Consider the following 25,711-nt stretch of genomic DNA (forward strand, 5'->3'; position numbering starts at 1 on the left):
CGTAGTTTGCCACCTCGCCTTTGTTGATTTTCTCCTCGCCTTCGGAGGAGCTCGATTCTTCCTAATTTTGTTCTTCTTCTTGCGTTTAAAGCAAGTAGTTGTGTTCTTTTTATTCTTTAATTTTTGTTTCATGAACTTTTTAAATTTATTAGTGAGGAGTTCAAGTTCACCATCACTTGAGCTTATGCTCGAGTGGTCTTATTTTGTTCGTTGTGCCAAATCCTTCCTATTATTTGGAAGGTTGTTCTTGAGTTCTTCAATTACATTGCATGTCATTTCATAGGTCATTAGAGACCTAATAAGTTCTTCGATCAAAAAAGTATACAAATTTTTTTATTCTTGAATAGCCATTATTTTCGAATCCCAATTTTTTGAAAGCGATCGTAAAATTTTGTTAACGAGTTCAAAATTCGAAAAAGATTTGCCAAGAGCTTTGAAACCATTGACGATATCCGTAAAATAGGTGTACATGTCAACAATGGTTTCATTAGGCTTCATTCAAAAAAGTTCAAAATCATGCATTCAATGTTTTACTTTAGAATCTTTAAATCTACTTGTGCCTTCATGAGTAGTTTCAAGAATATACCAAATGTCGAAAGCCGTTTCGCACAAAGAAACCCGATTAAACTTGTTTTTGTCTACGGCACAAAATAGAGCATTCATAGCTCTAGAATTTAAAGAAAAAGTCATCTTCTCCAAATCGTTCCAATCTTTCATTGAAAGGGAAGACCTTTTAAAACCGAATTCAATAATGTCCCATAAGTTTAAATCCAAAGAAAGCAAGAAAACTCTCATTCGAGTTTTCCAATATGCGTAGTCCATTCCATTGAAAAAGGGAGGACGAATGAGAGAGTGAACCTCTTGAAAGCCATAAAGAGCCATTTCTCTTGGGTGTTAAACCAAATGAGAAATTACGAGGCTCTGATACGAATTGTTAGGAATGGGGTCGGCACTAAGAACGGGGGTGAATTAGTGCAGTAGTAAAATCACGTCTTCAAAAAGCCTTTCGTTTCGATAAAACTATTTATGTTGAAATACGATCTCGGAAATAGCTTAACTTGAAACACATTCGTAAATGAATTGAAGGCAGTAAGCAATTAAAGAGGTTTGTAGTAAGGTAAATTGCTAAATAGAAATGCAAACCAAAGAACACGCCAATTTATAGTCGTTCGATCGTTGTGACCTACATCTACTCTGCCGATTCCTGTTCCGTCGAGGCCACCGGCATCCACTATCGATCTTCCTTCAATAGGCGAAGACCAACCACCTTTTACACCCCTCCTCTCCTTTTCCCGGGTTTAGGAGATAATCCTTACAAGCTCTCACTGCTCTCTTATAGAATTCTTAACTTAGAATCGAGGAGGGAATTTCTCAAGAGATTGTAGCAGAGTTTTCTCACTTTTAAATTCTTTGTGCTTGTGTGCCTTAACCAGGGATAAGAGGTGTATTTATAGGCTTCAAGTTTATTCAAACTTGGAGCCTAAAAACATCTCATCCTGGGTATCCCGGGCATGGGCGGTACCACCACTAGTGTTAGTCTGACACTAACACTAAGCTGGGCGGTACCACCACCCAGTTTGGCAGGTACCATCGCCTGAGATGCTGTGCTGAGTTGTACCATTGCCTAAACTGACGGTACCACCGCTTGGCACCCTGTCAGGGGTGGTACAACCGCCTAGACTAGCGGTACCACCGCCTGACATAGTCTCGAAAACTATGCCACGACGGTGCCACTTCTTAGGGCTTGTTTTGGCCTTTTATTGGGCCCAACATAGTCCTAACATGGGTCTAGCTGACCCCTAATTAGGTTGGCCCAAATCCAAACCCAATTACATGCTAACTACGATTCCTAAAATATTTTCTAAGCTAAACAAGTCTATATGTCTTGGTTTCTTTCGGCAAGTTTCCGACGAACTTCCGACGAACTCTTGAAAATATTTCGACGGACTCCTAGTAATCTCCTGGATTTCATGATGATTTTCTTGGCATATTCTGATGAGCTTCTCTGGCAAACTCTGAGACTTCTCGGCTGGTTCCGACGAAACTTCCAACGAACATCCGGAGTTCCGACAAACTCTCGAACTCTCAACGAAATCGCATCCTTGACTCCAGCACTTCATTTTTCTTCATGCCTTGCTATCGTAGTTAATGCTGCACATGTAAAAACATATTTCAATCTAGACAATTAATACTAAGTATTAATCATGTTATCCGGCATGTCATTGGTCCGTTCAAGCTTCGTCCGATTCTTTGGCACATCATCCGTACCTATGACCTATTGCCCAATTAGCCAATTGACTCTGCAACTCCGATATCCTTGGTGCAATATTCGTTCTTCTTGGCCCGATACCCGAATCCATGGCCCAAAGCCTATTGTCGATATGTCGACCGATCCTCCGGCCCGACATCCAAACTTTTAACATATTTTCCTTTGGCCCAACACAATTCTTCCTACTTTAATTGTCTCATCCTGGTCGAAGCATCCTACGTCACTCCAAACACAGATTAAATCATAAACACTTATCAATTGGTTTCATCATCAAAATCTGAGATTTAACAATCTCCCATTTTTTATGATGACAACCAATTGATGACGGAGTTAACCTTAACTCCCGGAGTTTAATCAAACTCCTCCTATCAATATGCCATATTGATAGAGACTCTTGGATTAAAAAATCTAAGCAAACATGTCATGATAAAATCATGCATAACATCAACATACTTCTCTCCCTTTGTCATCAACAAAAAGGAGAAGTCCAACTATTCATGTGTTTGGAATACAAGTTCTAATCATTGCATATTAAATCTCAAGTTTAATCATCATGCAAGCTAGCAAAAATTTTGAGTTTTGCAAGTTTGTAAGATAGCAAGTTCACAACATACAAGCTAGCAAAAATTTCGAAAGCAAATGCAAGATAACTTTCTTGTTGAAATGTGTAAGCTAGTGATTCTTGCTTCCTATTGCAATGTGCAAGTTGCAAGTTTTGCTTCTTAAGATTGGTAAGATAGTGATGTTCAAGATAGCAAGCTCTTTCTTCTCTTTTGAGAAGTGCTATTTTTTGCTTCTTTTGCAAAGTGCAAGCTAGCAAAATGCAAGATAACAAGCTTGCAAGAGATAATGTTTTACATGAAGCAAGCTTAATGAAGTACGTTTGCATCTTCTCTTGACTTGTGTAAGCTAGCTATCCCCCCCTTTGTCATTGTCAAAAAGAAGCGAAGAATACAATTTTATATCTCTTTTTCCCTTTACAATAATTTTCAAATCATAACAAAGGAAAATAGCATAGATGAAAATTCAAGTCATGAATGTCAAAACAATTATTTTATCATGAATATTTCATCATTGCATACATCATTATCATTGCATGCATCATTTCATCGTTGCAATTAATGGGATCACTTCCCATTTCTAACTTAATCATCATGCGAACTACGATATTTCTTAAGACATTTACTACAACTTGCTCCGGTGCGTCAATCGCTTCTTCCGACGAGCTTCCGGCGAACTTCCGTCGATCATTCGATGAACCCTCGGTGATGCTCCTGCGGACTTTTGGCAAACTCCTGGACTTGCGATGATCCACTTAGCGAGTTCCGATTAGCTTCTTTTGGCAAGCTCCTAGACTTCTCGAATTTGTTCCCGTAGAACCTCCGACGACCGTCCGGACTTCCGTCGAACCCTTGAACTCCCAACTTGATCATAGTCTTGACTCCGGTGCAACTCCTGCTACATGTCTTACTTCCATTGTAGTTAATCCTGCACATGTAAAACAAAACTTCGATCGAGACAATTAACCCAAAGAAATTAACCAAGTTGTCCGACATGTCATTGGTCCCTCGACGCTTCGTCCGATTCTTCAGCGCATCGTCCTCTCCTGCGGCCTATTGCCCAATCGGCCAATTGATTCCGCAACTCTGATATCCTTGGCGCAATACCCGCTCTTCTTGGCCCGATGCTCGAATCCACCGGCCTGACGTCCAATCTTCTGACATGTTCCTTCGGCACAACATGAATTTTCCTGCTTTAATTGTCTCATCCTGATCGAAGCATCCTGCATCACTCAAAACGCAGATTAAATCATAAACATATATCAAGTGGTTTCTTCATCAAAATACTAGATTTAATAATTTTTAGGCTCCAAGTTTGAATCAACTTGAGGCATATAAATACCTCTCTTATCCATGGTTAACACACACAAGAATAAAGAGTGAAAAAGAAAGAAAACGCTGCTATAATCTTGTGTGAACTCCTCTCAAACTCTAAGTGCTAGTAAAGTTTAAGAGAGAAGGTAGTGGGGGTTGTAAATGTTCTCTCCTAAACTTGTCAAAAGGAGAACCAAGTTGTACGGGTGGTTGATCTTCGCCCATTGAAGAAAGATCATTAGTGGATGCTAGTGGCCTCGATAGAAGGGGAATTGGTGGAGTGGATGTAGGTCACGACGATCGAACACTATAATTTGGTTTGCATTTAGTTTTGCTATTTACGTTAACTACAAACTGTAATATCCCTCACTTTTGAAAATTATTAATAAGAATTTATATGTAAATTGGAGGACCTATATGTAAATATAGAAATTTCAAGGACTAGACTGTTATGTTGCAAAAAGAAAAAAAAAAAAGAAAACCAAAAATTTCGGTTTTATCCCACCGCCTCCCACGCTCTCTCTGTTTCTTCGAGAAATAGAGAGAAGCGGTGGGGCGTGGGGAGAAGAAGAAGAGAAGTTGAGGGAGAAGAGAAGAAAAGAAGAAGAGGAGGGAAGAAGAAGAGGAGAAGAAGAAGAGAAGGGAAAGGAGGAGCTGCGGCTGCGGCGGTGGAATCTGCAGCTGGAAGAGAAGGAGAGGAAGAGATGGTGAGGAAGAAGAGAAGAAGTAGAAGCGGGTGAAGAGGCAGCACCTCTGTTTCCTGCAGGAGGAAATAGAGGAAAGGAGGTGCTGTTCGTCGGGGAGAAGAAGGGGAGGAAGGAGAAGAAGAGAAGAAGAAGAAAGGAAGGAGAAGGAAGAGGAGAAGGGAAAGAAGTAGCTGCGGCTGCGGCTGCGACTGTGGCAGCTGCAGCTATGGCAGGGAAAGAGGAAGAGAAAGGAAGAAGGGAAGGAGAGGAAGAAGAGAAGGGAAAGAAGGGGCTGCAGCTACGGCGATGGCAGCTGCAGTTGGAAGAGAAGAAGGAGAGGAAGATGAGCAGGGGAGGAAGAAGAGGCTGTGGCTGTGGCTGAGGCTGCGACTGCAGCAGTGCAGCTAGGAAAGAAGAGAAGGAAAGGAAGAAGAAGAGAAAGGAAAAGGGAAGAAGAGAGGAAGAGGAAAAGGGGAGGCAACTGTGGCAGTGGTAGTTGTAGCTGGAAGAGAAGGAGAGGAAATAGAGCAGGGGAGAAAGAAGAGGCTGTGGTTGTGGTGGCTGCGGCCATGGCTGTGACTGCGACTGCGGCAGTTGCAGCTGGGAAAGAAAGGAAAGGAAAGGGGAAAAAAGGGGCTGCGGACGGGAATGCGGCCGCAGCGACAGTGACTGCGTATGCAGCAGCGGCAGCGGCGGTGGTTGTGATAGCTGCGTTTGAAAAAAAAAAAGAAAACGAAGGAATGAGAGTAAGAGAGAGCAGGTGACTATGCCTTTATGTTCTGCATGAGCTACAGTTGTGGAGGAAAAGTAGAAGGATTTGGGCTGGCACATTCTTTGGATCTTCGTATCGAAATCTTTGAAAGGCAAGTTTCCCGCTTGTTTCAATCCTTTCTATTGTAAGTTTCCTGATCGTTTCTCCTGTAATTGTTCTAATCTTTCCTATTGCAAGTATCCTGATCTTTTCTCACTGCAATTTTATCTCTACATTTGCTTTGAATATGAGGAACTTTGAATTGTTCTAGCCTTGTACTTGATATATCTCCTGTTTAGCCATAGTGATTCGAATCTGTGCAACTTCCAAGATTCTGACCTTTCTACCTTGTTATGGTTATAACTTCATGTATTGACAACTGATTTGGACAAAACTTATTTGATCAGAATATAGACTCATAAACCTTTGTTTTGATAGCTTATTTTAAGAATTCGGAGTAAGTTTGTCTGCCCAAACTTCTATTTCAAATGAGCCTACAGATTCTACAAAACAGGGATCGAAATTTCTGACCTTTTGATACTAAACTGCTTATAAGTCCCTGTTGCAAACATTGATTTATTCAAAGCTTATTTCATTGGAAACTAGACTCATAGATCTTTCTTTTGATATATGGATTGAAAGATTTGGAATCCAAACACCTGCCCAGTTATCTGTTGAATCTGACATTATGAATTCTGCCAAACAGAGATTTTGTTCTACGACCCTTGTTTGCCAAATTATTTGTAACTCTCTCTATTGGACAGTTCAATTCATATGAAGCCTGTCTTATCTAAAAGTATAATCCAATGATATATTTCTGAGTAAATTGGAGCACAATTGATAGTTTGAATCATTTGTTCAATGTGCCTCTTGTATTCTGCCAGAAATCGAGCTTTGGTCGATTTCTAATATTCTGGTTTCATTCATTTGGAAATTGATATCCTTTAGCTTTCTTATTCAATTGAGCTTTATATTACTGCTTTGAATTCTTGTATGCTCTTATCCTTAAAGTTATTTGCATTCTTGAAAACTATTGTGTAACGTTTATGCTATATCGTATTGACTCATTTAGGCACATGTGTATCCCATTGTTCCACATTTGCTTTCGATATGTGCCTATTCCATTTCCTTTCAAAATCCGAATATCATTGTAAAAGATTATTGCTTATTTCGTATTGACTCGTAAAGGCACATGTACGTTTTGTTGTTCCTCGTGTACTTCCGATATGTGCTACTTATTGTTAAAACTGCGCTCTTGTACTCTGGTGTTTGTGGGATTGTCTGGACCTTTGCCAGAAATGGTAAAGGGTATATGCTTAGAGCCTGCGATGCTTTGCCGGCCCCCTCTGACTTCACCTAGACGTGGGTGGATGGAGCTCCCAGACGTGGGAGACTTCTGTCTGGTGGTCATTCAGAAATGGATGAATCACAATTCTGTTTGAGATCCCACTACACCTTCTATATGTTTGATATGATATCCAGAGCTTTGGTTATGTGTTTCTGTACATGCTTTGGATAAGAATGATATGATTGCAACGTCAAGGATGACGTTTGAGCTTCTGTATGGTATTTGTTATTGATATGCTCTGAAAAGTTTCATTCACTGTTGATATGCTTCGAAATGTTCCATATGCCGTTGATATGCTCCGGAACATTTCATACGCTATTGATAAGCTCCGAAACATTTCATTTGTTATTGATATGCTTTGAAATGTTCCATACGCCATTGATATGCTCCGGAACATTTCATTTGCTATTGATAAGCTCTGATATATTTCATTTGTTATTGATATGCTTCGAAATGTACCATTTACCATTGATATGCTCCGGAACATCTCGTACGCTATTGATATGCTCCAATTACTCTATGCTCCATTTGTTATGAATCAAATATGTTTTGAATGACATGATACATATGATTTTGTATCTAATGAAATGGTATCCTTGAGAATTCTTGTATTCTGCCTTGCATTATGATACCTTACTTGTTTGAAACCATTCCTTTTGTTCTAAATATGCTTTGTCACTTGCTGAGCTATTTTTAGCTCATTCCGTTGTTATATAAATCTTTCAGGTCAGCTTGTCACCATTTGAGATGTTTGATTTGGGCTGAGGCAGTGGATAGCTATTCAGAATTATGGGCAAGTCTTGTTGGTTGTTATGCTATTGTTGTATAAGCATATTTTGTATGTAATGAAATGTTGTTGATGAATCGAAATGGATATACTATGTAAAAGTGTTAGAAGATCTCTCTTATTTGGAATTTCGGAATGTTAAGTCTAATTTATGACGATATGAACTTGTGGTGAATAGTTGGAGTTCTGATTGTATAATTTATTTAGCTTGTGGATTTATAAATGTTGTTCATGTTCGTCAAGTTGGCTTGGGTTGCCATAAATGTGAATTATCGAGTGATGTGATATATAATTATAAACTGCAAAGGTTTTATAGATGTGAATTTGATAGAATGTTTTCAGTGTCCTCAAATGTTAGTTTGGATCCTGGATTGGTTTATGATGAAATTGTCTTAATATCATGAATAATTTTTGAGGGGGCGTGACACAAACTGCCTTACTTGCTTTACATCCACTACACTCTTCCATAAGCTTTCAAGTTAATATCTTCCGAAATGGATTTAATCACAATGAGATTTTGAACTGACGTAATTTTATCCACTGCACTAATTCACCCCCCCCCCCCCCTCTCAGTGCCGACTCATTCCTTTGACTCCGGCTCATCATCTGCTTTATTCCTTATCGCTATCATAATTAATCCTGCACACTTATCTCAACATGTAGATTAGATCAAACAATTTACTAAATTGCAATAGCAGTAAGGTAGGAAACTAGAACCTATTGCAATTCATGGTGAGATCAAAGGATGATCTGCGATGGTGGAGATGACGGTAGAATTCAGTGATGATCTTTTAAGCAATTATGGGAATTGCTTTGGGCAGCTGTGGAGGGTTGATGGATGGCTAGATTTTTGAATAAGGATAACTAAATTACAGTAGAAGTAAGGTAGCAAACCAAAATCTATTGCAATTCATGGGGAGATCAAAGGATGATCCGTAGTAGTAGAGATGACGGTGAAATTCGACGATGATATTTTAAGCAATTGTGGGAATTGCTTTGGGCAACTATGGAGGGCTGATGGGTGATTGTGTAAGGGCAATAAGATGTCAAGTACGTTGCTCTAATACCAAGTATTAGAACTCTAGCGGATTCTAAGCTTGGGGTTGATCTCTTTAGGGGATCGGCCTCCTTGGAACTCTATAGGGGTTCCTTCCTCCAAGTTACTGCTCAAAGGCTGCTAAAAAGATTCATATATTGCTTGTCAAAAGAGGATGAATACATGACTATTTATAGGGTTTCTAAACCCCAACTCCTAATAGGGCTCCTACTCGTGACTTTTACTTCTAACCAACTCCTAATAAGACTCATATTCTAAGAAGTAACCTCCCAACTAACCCTAACCCTAGTCGACCTCTTTACCTCTTTAAAAGGGGTCGGCTAGGTTAGTTTTATATAAATACCCCTTTCAATAAAATTCAATTATGACTCTCCTAGCTAGAGTCGTAACACCATGCCTTGTGATAGTCCATCTCGTCATCGTCGATTCTGTCGGCATCACGATGCATCTTCATATGTCGTGATCATCCATCTCGGCCTCATAGGTCCTATTGCTTCCATGCTCCCGCTACGGCTCCTCGTGTAATTATAACTTAATCACCGGTACATAGGCTCGACAATAAATGAGAAATAAATTAGAGGCTCGTAGGCTCCAATAATAATAATAATCACGTGTATACACATATTACACGGTCCATGATCATCTGTCCATAACATACATCACATATAAATATAATTATATAAGACTACTAGATAATAATAATAATAAATTAAAATTTTAAATTAATTAATATTTTCATAAATTTGGGATGTATAGGGAATTTTCTGAATTGTGAAGGGCATTTTGATAATTTAGACAAAAAGGACAGACTCAAAAATTCTAAAATTCCTAGGGACAAAACTTTCTTTTGCCCTAAAAAACCCTAATATCCTTCCTTCTCCCTACTGTGTTGCCGCCTCCGCCACCTTATCGGCGGCGGCCACTATAGGGGACGAGCGGGGCCGCCCTTGCCTACGGGTAGCTCGCTTGTGGGCGTTGTGCCTATGGGCGGTGCCACCCCTACGGTCGGGCACCCCTATGGGTGGTTTTGCCCGCGGGCGGCGCTGCCACTATGGGCGGGCGCCCCTGCGAGGCCAATGCCCACAATGGCGCCCCTTTTGCCCGTAGGCAAGCGTTGCCACAGCGGGCGTGCCCCCAAATGGGCGTAGTGCCCATAGGCGCTGCCCCCATAGGGGTAGTGCTCGTAGTGAACCGGTGCCCCCTTTGTGGGCAAGCGTTGCTGTGGGCGCCATTGCATTCGACGGTCGCCCGTACGCGTTGCTCGCCCGCAGGCAGCACCCGGAAGTGCCGCCGCCTGCACTACAGGCTGCCGACCTTGTGGCCGCCACTGCAGAGAGCCTACTTGCACGCGGCCGACCTTGTGACCAGCATTGCAGGTGGCCTACCTGCACGTAGATGGTAGTAATGTTGTCGTCTTCTAGGGCAGCACAGGCAACAATAGTTGTTGCTTTTTCTCACTTTTACATCAATAATTTTAATGTTAAAAAGCTTCTCCAAAACACAATACACACAGTTTAAAATCAATCTTTTGTACGAATAACCTGGCTCTGATACCATTGTAGGGAAATCTAGGAGTGACATCACATGTGCAGCGGAAGAACATAAAACAAAAACCCAAATTTCCCAATATGTGTTCATCGTTGTGTGAAGATTGGTGCGTGAAATCCACATAACAAAAAACCATGTGTGAGATAGTTGTGTTACCTAAGGATATCATATATCCATTAATCCATACATATTTGTAGGAGCAGATAAAGGAGGTCAAGTATCCTCCTCTCTAGTAGTGATCCACACAGCAAGGTTGCAACGACGCTCCTTGAATCTCCAGGCCTGCTATTTGAGGAGGAGAATGGGAGAGGAGAAAAGGAGGTGATAACTTAGAAGCCCTAGCCTATGGGCCTTTAGTTCCCTCCTATTTATAGAGGCCCCTAGTTAACCCTAGTGGATCATGCCCTATTGGGTACTAAATCTCCATCCAATTACCCAAGCCTCTTAGATTAGTGGGTCTCTACCCAACAGTCTCTTATTAGCTCTTATTGGATCCCATCTATGGGATCTAATAATTTAGGGGCTTATTGGATATCCAATAAGATAGGGGCTCCAATAGATATCTCATATCCGAACCTCTACTCGTCGCAACACCTACCATATGTGTGTGATCTTCTAGACCCAATATCGAGCTAGCCATGAGTTATACCTATCAGAACTCCTTCTGATTTAATGAATTATTATCTCCATAATAATTTACTTGACTTATCGACTATGGACGTACTAGGCCACTAAGCTGTAGTCCCTAGACAATATTGGGGAATCCAATCCTTTGAACATATCTGTCCTCAGTTATTGTATACCTATAATCCCTCATCCATATAATATCCTAAAGACCATATACTGGGCATGGCATTATCAGGCCTATACGGTTTCTCCTTGAGTCTCGCTCTAATCGGATTCTCCCGGAGAACTCTTTCTCTCTCAATCCGAATGACCCTAGCCAGGGATTTGTCTAAGCAAGAACACATAGGATATTCCTCTCATGTCACCGAGAGTGGATGATCATCTATCGACACTCAATAGCTTTCGTAATGTCGACTACCACTCCCAATAACCGGTTGTAATAGATCTGGGACATCCAAACCTATAAGTTCGGTATCAAAGAATGGAGCACTCATATAGGACATCCTTGGTGTCTCAAGTCTAATGACCATATACACCACTAGGACTATGAAATCGTTGTCTGACAATAAGACATCATCAACCATCCAACATTCCATAAGCGGATCAATCAGTGAACCCATTCTCCAATTAGCACTTGTATAGTATCCCTAGTGTCCCTACATGAGCAGCTATAAGACCAGTTGCATCCATCATATGGATAGGTATACAGCACACTAATGTTCGGTTATCTCGATGTCCTTCTTAAGTAACCTATGAACGGGATTATTTAGGATCTATGTTTAAAGGTGAATCAGTCTAATTATCGTGATCTCATCATGATTCGATTCCCATTGCACAGATCCAAGAACATCAAAATATATATGCATATATGTAAAAATAAATATAAAGTGATAAAATATCAAATTATAATAAGCAAAAAGAATGTGTATTATGTCATACGTGCCATCACTCACGTGATCGGCTTATAGAGCACCTATGACTAGCAATACTTAGACCATGCACTAAATCAGGACTGGTACATATCATTGTTGAATCTCGGATTATGATGATTAAATTAATTGATGTGTTTGTCATCTAATGTGCATTTGAGTGATGTAGGACTAGCTTCAATCAGAAAAGGCAAATTGATTAAAGTAGGAGGAATCAAACATTGGGCCGAAGCAAACATGTCAGAAGATTGGACGTCGGGCCAAAGGATCGGTCGACGTGTCAACAGAAGGCTTCGCTCCATGAATTCAAGCATCGGGCTAAGAAGATCAGACATTGCGCCAAGGAGATCTGATGTTGCGAGAAGATAACATGCTGATTGGACAACAAGCTGAAGGATTGGACGAAGCGTCGAAAGAACCAATGACATGCCGGACAACATAGGATTCGCTTGTAATCGATTATGTTTAAATTGAGTTAGTTTAAAGTCTAATTGAGTCAGTTTAGAATGTAATTAGGCCAACTCAATTAGGGGTCAATTGGGCCCAAGTTTGGGCTATGTTGGGCCAAGTGAAAGGCCCAAACAATGACCCAATATGTAGAACCATCTGTTAGAACCCTTTTATTTTATAAGCTTTTGAATAATATTTATTGAGTTTGTTTAGTTCAGTTAGAGTCGGGTATAGGTTTATTTAATATTTATTTATTATTAAGAGAAGTCCTAGTGGACCCTAGGTGGAACTCTATAAATAGTGATGTAACCCTTTCTTTTCGGCAATCAATCAATCAATGAAATATTATTCTAATCTATAGACAAACCCAAGGAGGTTGATCCCCTCGAAGTGATCATGGAGGCCAATCCCCTCGAAGTGATCAACGAGGACGATCCCCTCGAAGAGATCATTCCCTTTTCTCTTCTTTCATCCCTGATAAGACCTTAGGGTCTTATCATTTGTTATCAGAGCAGCGATCCTCACTATAGTTATCTTTATCTTCAATAATAAAAATAAGAAAAAAGAAGAAGAGAGGAAGAAGAAGCCACAGCCACTCACCCCTGCATCCCCTTCTTCCGGCCAGCCCACCTACCGTCGTTACTCTCCGGCCAATGACCGACACCGCCCTGCTTCCCGACCAAAGTCCATGAGCCACCATCGTTGCCAGGAGATGACGCTGCCAGCATCCATCCCAGCCCTACCATTGTAGCCCCCTTGTCGATCCTAGACCTCAGCGATCGTTGGTGACGTTACTCCTAGCCGTGCCACCACCACTGCCAACCGCTGCAATCTTCTCCTCGTCGATCCCAGCCCTCAGCGATCCTTCGGTGTTGTTAGCAGCTCCTTCTACAGTGCGATAGAAATGAAGCTCCCTCTGTTGCCGCAGCCCCCCGTCGATCCTTGCCGCAACCCTTGCATCCTCCTTCTCCACCGCCACCGCTGTTTCGTCATTGCTCGATCACCGCCGACCTGGCTCCCAGTCGCACCACCGTTGCCAACATCGCCAGTGGCTCTGGCTATGGTGCGATAGAAATAGAGCACCCTGTTTTCCCTCTCCACCACCGTAACTTCCCGGCTAGCGACGATCGTCGCCCGCCTCCGAACCGTGACCCTCGCTGCCTCCTTCTCCACCGCCATAGCCGCTCGACCTCCCCTCCTCGCGACGACTAAAACAGGACAACCAAGAAAGGGTTGTCGCCACTATTCCTGGCCAATGGACCACCCACTGGCAGTGCCTAGCCTCGACAACCCTTTGCTGCTTCTCGCCCTCAACGACCTTGTTCCCAACTGCACTGCCACTACTACCTCTCAACCCCGGCAACAACCTTCCCTTCTCGAAGCGATAGAAATATAGCATTATTCCCAGCCGTGCCACCACCGCTTCCTCTGCTTCCAACTAGGGATCACCATCGTCGCTGCTCTCCAGCCAATGACCACCACTACCGCTGCTTCCCAGCCACCACTCGCAGCCACAGCCCAATAAGTCCACCATCCTTTGCATCTTCAACCGCTTAACCATATGCGTTGTCGCAGCCACCGCAGTAGCGAGCCCTTGGTGGCACTGCCCCCAGTTGCACCACCATCACTGCCTCCCAGCCCTCAGTAGTAGCGATCCCTCTGCGCCACCATCGCTGCCTCCCCTTGGGTCGCAGCTGCAGTCGCTCAACAATCCCTCCTCGTGATGATAAAAACAAGGCAACCATGACCGGTGCAGCCACCGCCGTTTCCTCAACCGCATGCGATCCCTCGACGTCACCAGTGCCTCCTTCCGTAATGCAATAGAGACAAAGCAACGCTGCCTTCCATCTGCACCATCGCAGCCACTGCAGGGGCGAGCCCTTGGCAGCGCTGCCCCTAGCCAGCCCATCATCGCTACCTCCCAGCCCTCAACAACAGCGATCCCTCTGCGCAGCGACCACAACAAGCATCGCTGCCTCCCATGCAACAACCGCAACTACATCCCCGCATCCTCGCATCAACTCTTCATTCCCACAATGCTGCCACCGACTGCATTACAATAGTAGCACCAAATAGGGCAGTGATTGATGCCCTAGTCTCGACACCATAAATATGAGTTGAGATTATAGATTTGCAGTCTTACATAATGGCCACTAATAACTCAATGAAACCACAAATGGAAGCATTGAAAATTAGATTGAGAACCGGTTGTAAGAAACACTTATTGATTACAAAAAGAGCCCATTGGAGAGCCTCAATTGTTAGTTTGGCAAGTCCCATAGTCCCACATCGGGAAAATCAGACTTGTTATCTCGTCTTGGAACTATAAATAAGGGCCTGAGCTTTGATGTTAGACACACCACGAGAAGTACCACAAACACCACAAGAAGTACAGCAGGCATCACAAGAAAACCTGCTTATGGTTTGAAGTCTTCTTGTTTAGGAAGCTGAAGGTGTTTTATGGCCTAGGAACATTTCCTAAGGCATTTGTAAGTGTCCCTCTTTTATAGTAGTAATTTGCTCCTCTTTCTTCCGTGGATGTAGGTCAAAGTCAATTGACCGAACCACATATATCTGGTGTTCTAGTGTTTTGTTTGTTTTTGTCGCTTTATTCTTTCCGCTTTATTGTCTTTGTTGTGTTACCAAAATTATCCTTTGGTAAATATCCTAGGGCTAGCTCTAACAAACTGGTATCAGAGCCTGGTTCTGGGATCTTTTGGCAACGATGACAATAACAAAGATTGTTGTCGAGAAATTCGACAGAAATGTCAACTTCGGCTTATGGCAACTCAAGATGGAGGCCATTCTGGTTCAAGACGGAGTTGATTTGGCACTTCAGGGTGCTGAAAACATTCCAGATGGTACGTCAAAGGAAGATCTTGCGGGTATGGATAAGAAGGCCCGATCCAGCATCATTCTAAACCTCTCTGACGAGGTTTTACGGGAGATAGCTACGGAGACTACGGCTAAGAGCATGTGGGACAAACTTAAAGCCTTGTACATGAAGAGGACAGTGGAGAATCGTCTCTACTTGAAGCAGAGTCTGTATATGCTTCGGATGGTTGAAGGTACATCTATACTCTCACATCTTGATAAGTTTGATTCTTTGGTTATGGATTTGGAGAATATAGATGCAAAAATTGATGATGAGGATAAGGCTTTGTTGCTCTTGTGTTCTCTTCCCCAATCTTTTAAGCATTTCCGTGATACTTTGATTTATGGAAAAGAAATAGTTTCGTATCAAGAAATTAAATCTGCACTGAAATCTAAGGAGCAGATAGACAAGAATATCACTGGGAAAAGTAGAGAGAATCAGGCTGAGGGTCTGGTTGTTAGGGGGAGAATGGATAAAAAAGAATTTGACAGTAGTAGATCTAAATCTAGATCTAAATCCAGACATAGAAATTTGGAATGCAGATATTGTCATAAAATGGGGCACATTAAATCTGATTGCTTTAAATTGAAAAATAAATTAAAGCAAAAGGAAAAATTTGTTGAGAAAACTATTGAATCCGCTGAAGCTAGTGTAGCATCTGATGAGAATTTTGGAAATATTTTCTTTGCTATTGATGACAGGACAAAGTCTAAAAATGAATGGATTTTAGATTCAGGTTATTCTTATCACATGTGTCCCAATAGGGATTTGTTTTCCACATATGAATCTTGTAATGGTGGAATTGTTTTGATGGGCAATAATGCCGCATGTGATGTTGTTGGTAGAGGAACAATCCGAATTAAAATGCATGATGGTATTGTGAGGACGCTCACTAATGTTAGACATGTTCCTGATTTGAAAAAGAATCTCATCTCTTTAGGCACCCTAGAGGCCCTTGGGTGTAAATACACAGCTGAAGGTGGAGTTATGAAAGTTTCTAGAAATGCCCTTGTTGTTATGAAAGCTTGTAGGTCTAGTAGCTTGTATATTCTGCAGGGAACTACTGTCACAGGTTCGGTTGCAGTTTTGTCATCATCATTGTCTGATTCTGACATCACCAAATTATGGCATATGCGTTTGGGTCATATGAGCGAAAAAGGTTTGAGCATATTGAGCAAAAGAGGTCTACTTTGCGGACAGAGTACTGGGCCACTGGACTTTTGTGAACACTACATTTTTGGAAAGCAGAAAAGAGTCAGCTTCAATTCTCCGGCAGTTCACAAAACGAAAGGTACTCTTGACTATATTCACTCAGACCTTTGGGGTCCAGCTCAAGTTCAGTCTAAGGGTGGTGCCAGGTATATGTTGACTTTCATTGATGATTATTCCAGGAAAGTTTGGGTTTATTTTCTGAAGCATAAAAATAATGTTTTTCTAACCTTTAAACAATAGAAGGTTTTGATTGAGAAGCAAACATGTAAACAGATTAAGCGGCTTCGAACAGATAATGGCATGGAATTTTGTGAAGGTGACTTTAATGAATTTTGCAAAAATGAAGGAATCGTTCGGCATCGCACTGTTAGGATGACGCCTCAACAAAATGGTGTGGCCGAACGTATGAACAGAACACTTTTGGAGAGAGCGAGGTGTATGATCTCAAATGTAGGGTTGACAAAGGACTTTTGGGCAGAGGCGATTAATATGGCCTGTTACGTTGTCAACCTCGCTCCTTCTGCAGCACTTGACTTTAAAACTCCGGAGGAAGTTTGGTCAGGTACTCCTGCTGATTATTCTGATTTTAAAATTTTTGGGTGCCCAGCATACATGCATGTAAATGAAGGAAAATTAGAGCCTCGGGCTAAAAAGTGCATTTTCCTTGGGTATGCTTCTAGGGTGAAAGGATACAGATTATGGTGTCCTGATCCCAAATCCCCAAAATTTATAATCAGTAGAGATGTTACTTTTGATGAATTATCTATGCTATCTTCTAAAGAGGAATCTACTAGTTGTACAAATGATAGTGCATAGAAGCAGGTGGAGCTTGAGATTGGTAGTTCAGATTCTTTTAAGTCGAACTCTTCTACTCAAAGAATGCCAGTAGGTGGTCCCGAGTCTACTGACGCAGATGATCCAGAGGAAGAGCAATATTCCATAGCCAAGGATAGACCACGGAGAGATATTCGACCACCACAAAGATATGCAAATTTGGTTGCATATACTTTGTCTGTTGCAGAAGAAACAAGTGAAGTTGAAAATTTATACGAAGGACAATCCAGTTGATATGCTTACGAAGCATGTTCCGGTTTACAAGTTCAAGCAGTGCTTGGACTTGGTTGGTGTTCATTGTTGGTGATTGCCCTTGGGGCTTTTGTGAAGAAGGTGGAGCAAGTTTTGTTGGGACATGCCAAGGTGGAGATTTGTTAGTTTGGCAAGTCCCATAGTCCCACATCGGGAAAATCAGACTTGTTGTCTCGTCTTGGAACTATAAATAAGGGCCTGAGCTTTGATGTTAGACACACCACGAGAAGTACCATAGACACCACAAGAAGTACAGCAGGCATCACAAGAAAACCTGCTTATGGTTTGAAGTCTTCTTGTTTAGGAAGCTGAAGGTGTTTTATGGCCTAGGAACATTTCCTAAGGCATTTGTAAGTGTCCCTCTTTTATAGTAGTAATTTGCTCCTTTTTCTTCCATGGATGTAGGTCAAAGTCAATTGACCGAACCACGTATATCTGGTGTTCTGGTGTTTTGTTTGTTCTTGTCGCTTTATTCTTTCCGCTTTATTGTCTTTGTTGTGTTGCCAAAATTATCCTTTGGTAAATATCCTGGGGCTAGCTCTAACATCAATAAATTTCAACAAGATGGGGGCTTAAGTTCTACGTTGTATAGATCTGGAAATACAAGAAAAGGGCCCCAAGATTGTGACACAAACTACTCACACATAAAGGTGAAATTTCTGATAAGGGAAGATGGAGATCCGACTAGTTGGATCTCTAGGGCGAAATTTTTTTTTTGTTTTCATAGAAAACAAAAGAGGGCTTCTTGTTCGCTTTGGCTCATCCGAATATGAGAATGTTGATGGATAATTCGTGCTCGTCAACCCCATTTATTCCCAACCAAAACCCTAACACCAGAAGACTAACCCAAGAAGAACTCAATGAAAGATTAGCCAGGGGTTTGTACTATGATGAAAAGTAGAGTATGGAGCACCGATGTAAACAAGGTCAACTTCATCACACGTACAGTACCTATATAAATTGATTGCCCATATCAGAATTAACATAATACACTCATCAAGCCCATATAAGCCAATCATAGTCACTGCCCACTTCTGATGTGGGACTAAGTGGGGTGTTACACTATTCCCCACTCAATTAGCTTGATGTCCTCGTCAAGGCCCAACATAACCTAGATCAAACCCTAGCATAGTGCATGTGAGGTTTAACTCAATGGTGGCTCCACGCAGTTCTCTGACTCATCCACGAGTAGCCCTTTCCTACTTGAGCCCTCTCACCATGCCCAAATGCTAGGTCGGCTCTAATACCAAATGTCACGACCCGAGTCTGATGAGTTAACTGGCTAATAACTCCAATTTGGTCCTTCAACCATGGACCAAAATGCTTAAGCTGAAGTTAATGTAGTATATTCATCAGGCTTATATAAGCCAATCATAGTCATTGCCCACTTCCGTGTGGGACTAAGTGGGGTGTTACAGCATTGGCTGGCTACACTTACCCACAAACTATGAAAATCAGAGGAACTTTAAAGCATCAGCTTGTTACTATTTTGATTGATACGAGTAGCACTAATAACTTTATGGACAGGAAAGTTACAGCCTGATTAGCTTACCACATTGAAGGCTATGATAGATTCGAAGTAAAGATCGCTGATAGATGGATTTTAAGTTATGATAGCAAATGCTCATAGATAAAATTGATTATATAGGACCAGGAGTTTCTTGCAATGATTACTATACTGAAAGACAGACCTATTGCTTACACTACCAAAAAGTGAAGACCATACTTACTTGATCAACGGGTTGTGATGAGTTGCAGATAGCCTATGATTGAAGTACTGAAAGAGAAGCTCCTCGAGTTTAATGCTGCTTAGCCTTGAGGACAAGGCTGATTTGAAGAGGGAGGAATTGTTAGGACTCTTTTATTTTATGAGATTTTGAATAATGTTTATTAAGTCTATTTAGTTCAGTTAGAGTTGAGTAGAGGTTTATTTAATATTTATTTATTATTAAGAGTCCAATTCCTGGTGGACCCTAGGTAGAACTCTATAAATAGTGATGTAACCCTTTCTTTTTGGTAATCAATCAATCAATCAAATATTATTCCAATCCGTGGACAATCCTAAGGAGGCTGATCACTCGAAGTGATCGAGGCCCATCCCCTCAAAGTGATTAAGGAGGACGATCCCCTCGAAACGATCATTCCCTTTTCTCTTCTTTCCTCCCCGATAAGACCTTAGGGTCTTATCACCGTCATGGCATAGTCTCTGAGACTTTGTCAGGCGGTGGTACCGCCTAGACATAGTCTCCGAGATACTATTAAGCGGTGGTACCGCCAAACTAGGAGGTAGTGTTGAATCTCGTATTTTGATGAGGAAACCAATTGATAATTGTGTTTATGTTTTAATCTACGCTTTGAGTAACGCAGGATGCTTTGATCAGGATGAGATAATTAAAGCAGGAAAAATCATGTAGGGCCGGAGAAACATGCTGGTGGATCGGTCGACGTATCAACAGAAGGCTTCGGGCCGTGGATTCGGGCATCGGGCCAAGAAGAGCGGGTATTACGCTAAGGATATCAGAGTTGTAGAGTCAACTGGCCGATTGGGCAATAGGCCGTAGGAGAGGACGATGCGTCGAAGAATCGGACGAAGCGTTGAGGAACCAATGACATACCGGACAACTTGGTTAATTACTTAGGATTAATTGTCTCGATCAAAGTTTTGTTTTACATATGTAGGATTAACTACGATGGAAGTAAGACATGCAGTAGGAGTTGCACCAGAGTCAAGACTATGATCACGTTGGGAGTTTGAGAGTTCGATAGAAGTCCGAACGGTCGTCGGAGGTTCTATGGGAACAAATCCGAGAAGTCCAGGAGCTTGCCAAAGAAAGCTCGTCGGAACTTGCCAAGTGGATCATCGTAAGTCTAGGAGTTTGCCGGAAGTCCGCCAGAGCATCACCGAAGGTTCGTCGGATGTTCGCCAGAAGTTCGCCGTAAGCTCACCGGAAGAAGCGATTGACGCACCGGAGCAAGTTGCAGTAAATGTCTTAAGAAATACCATAGTTAACATGTAGATTAAGTTAGGAATGAGAGGTAATCCCATTAACTTAATCTAGGGGTAATTGGGCCCTTGACAAACTCAAATTGGGCCGAATGGATCAGCCCATTCGGACCCAAATTTCCTAGGCGGCGGTGGCACCGCCCAGGAGCTCAATCTCTTAGGAAATCTGGGCAGTGCAACCACCCTAGTCAGGCAGTGGCACCGCTTGGGTTCAATCTCCGAGCAAGACTGGGTGGTGCAACCGCCCCAGTCAAGCGGTGGCACCGCTAGAGCTCGGTCTCCAAGCTCTGTCAAGCGGTTGTACCGCCCTAGTCAGGAGGTAGTACCACTAGGACCTCGGAAATCCAGGAAAAGACATTTTTTAGCTCCAAATTCAAACCATTTTGGGGCCTATATATACCCCATCCTTCCCTGTATGCAAGGGCACCGAAAATCCAATCTTACTCTATGATTTTTAGAGCTCAAAAGTATTGTAAAGGCTAGAAGTTCTCCTCCCTCTTTTCTTTCAAGTTTTGATCTTTCAAGAGAGGAGAGAAAATTCTGTAAGTGTTGTCTCCTAAGCCCGTCAAAAGAAATGAAACTGTAAAATGGTAGTTGGCCTTCGCCTATTGAAGGAAGGCCTCTAGTGGACGTCGGTGACCTCGTCGGAGGAGGAAGCCGAAAGTGGATGTAGGTCATGTTTGACCGTACCACTCTAAAATCTGATTTGCATTTACTTTTTGTTCTCTATCTTAACTGCAAACTGCCTCTATATATCTTTACTTTAATTGCATCTCGCTTGATCACAAGTTAAAGTGATTTCCGAATTGGCTTTTTTACCAAAATCGTTTTTATCGTACAAACGTCGTTTTTAATTGTCAAAAGTTTTTCGCTGCACTAATTCACCCCCCTCCCCCCCTCTTAGTGCTCTTGATTCTAACAATTGGTATCAGAGCCACGATTTTCTAATTTGGTTTAACACCCAAATAGAAATGGCTCATTTCGGCTTTCAAGAGGGTCAATCTCTTATTCGTCCTCCCTTTTTCAATGGGACGGACTATACTTATTGGAAAACTCGAATGAGAGTTTTCTTACTTTCGTTGGATTTAAATTTATGGAATATTATCGAGAACGGTTTTCGAATGTCTTCTCTTCCAATGAACCAATGGAATGATTTGGAGAAGAAGACATTTTCTTTAAATGCTAGAGCTATGAATTCTCTATTTTATGCCTTAGACAAAAACGAGTTTAATCGGGTTTCTATGTGTGAAACGACTTTCGATATTTGGCGCACTCTTGAAATCACACACAAAGGCACAAGTAGTGTAAAAGATTCTAAAGTAATTTTTTTGATGCATGATTTCGAGCTTTTTCGAATGAAGCCGAGTGAAACCATTGTTGACATGTACACCCGTTTCATGGATGTCGTCAATGGTTTAAAAGCTCTTGGCAAATATTTCTCGAATTTTGAACTTGTTAGTAAAGTTTTATGATCACTTTCTAAAGCTTGGGAATCAAAAGTAACGGCAATACAAGAAACAAAAGATTTAAATATTTTTTCACTTGAAGAACTTATTGGTTCATTGATGACATATGAAATGGTGCACAATGCAAATAATGAACATAATGAACAAAATCACCTTCCAAAGAACAGGAAGGATTTGGGACATAGAACATTTGAAGACCACTCGAGCATAAGCTCAAGTGATGGTGAATAAGAACTACTCACTAAGAAATTTAAAAAATTAATGAAACAAGAATTGAAGAACAAAAATAAACTTAAAAAGAATGAACCTACTTGCTTTGAATGCAAGAAGAACACAAAGTGGGATGAATCAAGCTCCTCCGAAGACGAGGAGAAAATCAAGAAAGGCGAGGGGGCAAACTACGCCTTAATAACATTCAACGATGAGGTAATCGAAACCCCCTTAATTTATTTTGAAATTACTTAATGTTTTCCATGATGTATTTTCATTTTTAGAATAATTATTTTTCTTGAAAATTACATATTAAAAAATTAAAAATGCAAGAATATGATCATGCTCGTAATTTTGAAAATTACTTGTTTTATGTTAATAGAATAAAATATTAGATTTAAATCTAAAGATCATATGTATGTTTTCCTTAAGAAGCAAAAATGTGTATCTTGATTATTTCCGATTTTGATTAAAACCATGCTTGATGTCTTAATGAAAATATTAAGAAGTTTAATATCATGCTATATGTGGTTAAGAAGTAATAATGTGTATCATGTTGATTTCTATTGTTATTTCTCGATTTTGATTAAATAAAATCATATTTGATTTGAAGAAATGCATAATGATGTAATATTAAATATTGATGATTTTGTGCATGAGATTTTAAAGTTATACATGATGATTTGTGTGGTTTATTGATCTTGATAGTTTTTATGATGAAGTTCATTTTTCGATCCTAAATGTTGATGCATGTTTTCATAAATGAAAAAGGCATGCTTCTATGAAATAAATCACATAAATTGAAATGGCTAAAAAGAGAAAAGCATGTTTCTTGAAAATTCTTTTTCTCTATCTTATTGACTTTGATGAATCTATTTGATCATCTTTTTATGAATCGCTAGAAAATGATTTTGATTTGACGATTTGAATTTGAATGAATTTTCATCCAAATCATGATCTTGGTTTATTGAAATTACTTGAGATCTTCTTTATGACTCAAAATCTTATATCCCTTACGTTTCGTTTTACTGTTTCCTAAAGAGGAGACCTATAAAACTAACCATGATCTTGATAATTATGTTTTGAAACTTTATGTAAATCAAGATCATTCACCATGACTTCTTGCGTTTTATTAAAAAAATTATTTAAATGAATCATGTCTTTTGGTATTTACATGATCCTTGAGATTTTATCTTTCATGACATGATGTGATTATATTTATGACTTGTATGCCTTGAAATGATTAAAATATTTTACACTATTTTGTTCTTCTCCACTTCTTTCTTGTTAATAATGATAAAATGGGGAGAAATTTTGATCATACATGATAGGATATAATTGCTATAATGAGAATTTTACACTATTACATGCCTTAATAACATGTTGGAAATTATGTGTTTTGGATACAAAAAATTCTATGATGATGAGCATGTTTTATCTTCATGATTGAATTTGAAAATCTATAGCAAAACCTCGTCCGAATGCATGAAAGTGTTAAATTTCATTTGCGGATCTTCTTGATCCTAACAATCGGATTTTCTCGATACATTATTCTCTTTTGGACTTAATAAACATATGTCATATCGAGTTTTGGATTCACATCATTGATTTTTGACATATGGAATCAACTAGCAAATGCATCTCTCATAGACTTATTATGTGAAAAATATATTTTGAGAAATGGATTTGATGATTCCTTCTTATACCTTTAGAGAAATAGTTTTACGTGCAAGGATTTGATTCACACACACATATCTTGATCCTTATAAAAATGAAGTGTGCTTTAATATCTTATCAATTTTAACTTCATTCGAGTAAGCTCACAAGTGACTTTCCTCCATGCAAAAAGATAATAACAAATAAAGAGGAAGAAGTAATGAAAGTTATCTCCATATCATGTTTTCTTTGAGATATTTGTATAATTGATATCCTATCACTCATTGTTGAAAAATGACATAAACCTAGTTATGGCATGAATCATTACCACACTTACGTTTAAAATTTGCTTATATCGTTCTCCTTTTTGTTGATGATAAAGGGGGAGAAATATATGAATTGATACTATTAGTGCCATATTTGAATTTGAATTATGTTAAGATATCAAAAGAAGCTTGCATCAAAATATATGGTAAATTGATGATAGAAATGCTATGATTGCCATATGCCATGTTTGCACCATGTTAAGATATCAAGAACTTGCATCGTAATTTTACTTGCTGATATCTTGCCATGTGATGAAATACTATGATTTGTTACTAAAATGATGCATGCAATACTTATGTCTTTTATTATGATGTATGTGATGTATTGCATATGATGTGAATCATGATTAAAATTACCTTAATTTGAATTCAAGGTTTATCTCAATTATGGAAAATTGAAATAAGAATGATTACTCACCTTTGTCATAATTTGAAAATTGATATAAGGGTCTTCCCTTCTTTTTGACAATGACAAAGGGGGAGCAAGAATTTCTAGCATGGACATCATGAAAAGAAGCAAACTAGCTAGCTTACACAATTCAAGATGAAAGCAAAAATTTCACTTCTCAAAAGAGAAGAAATTGCTATCTTGAACATCACCAATAATTGCTAGCTTGAAATCTCAAGAAAAATGCAAAAATGTTCTATCTTGCCTATCTCAAGATGCTAAACATGCTAAAGGGTGGTTGTTTCCTAAGCCCGTCAAAAGGAGTGAAACTGTAAAAGGGTGGTTGGCCTTCGCCTATTGAAGGAAGGCTTTTAGTGGACATCGGTGATCTCATCAGAGGAGGAAGTCGAAAGTTGATGTAGGTCACGTTTGACCGAACCACTCTAAAATCTGGTTTGCATTTACTTTCTGTTCTCTATCTTAACTACAAACTACCTCTATATATCTTTACTTTAACTGCATCTCGCTTGATCACAAGTTAAAGTGATTTTCGAATCGGCTTTCTTACTAAAATTGTTTTTATCGTACGAACGTCATTTTTAATCGTTGAAAGTTTTCCGCTACACTAATTCACTCCCCCCCCCCCCACCCCCCCCCCCCCGCTTAGTGCTCTTGATCCTAATAGGTGGTACCGTCCAGTGGCAAGTTGTCAGGCGATGGTACCATTCAGTGTTAGTGCTGCAAGTGGTGGTACCGCCCAGCACAGGCGATAGTACCGTTAGGACCCAGGAAACCCAAGATGAGACCTTTTTAGGCTCTAAGTTTGAATCAACTTAAGGCCTATAAATACCTCTCTCATCCTTGGTTATCACACACAAGCACAGAGAATTTAAAAGTGAGAAAATACTGTAGTAATCACTTGAGAGATCCCCTCCTCTAATTCTAAGTTTAGAATTATGTTTAGAGAGGAGTGAGTGCTTGTAAAAGGTTATCTCCTAAACTTATGAAAAGGAGAAGAGGAGTGTAAAAGGGTAGTTGGTCTTCGCCCATTGAAGAAAGATCGGTAGTGGAAGCCGATGGCCTCGAGTGAAAAGGAATATGGAGTGGATGTAGGTCACAATGACCGAATCACTATATAAACAGTTTGCTGCCTTTTACTTTG

This window comes from Musa acuminata, chromosome BXJ1-8, assembly GCF_036884655.1.
Source record: "Musa acuminata AAA Group cultivar baxijiao chromosome BXJ1-8, Cavendish_Baxijiao_AAA, whole genome shotgun sequence".
Taxonomy (NCBI): domain Eukaryota; kingdom Viridiplantae; phylum Streptophyta; class Magnoliopsida; order Zingiberales; family Musaceae; genus Musa; species Musa acuminata.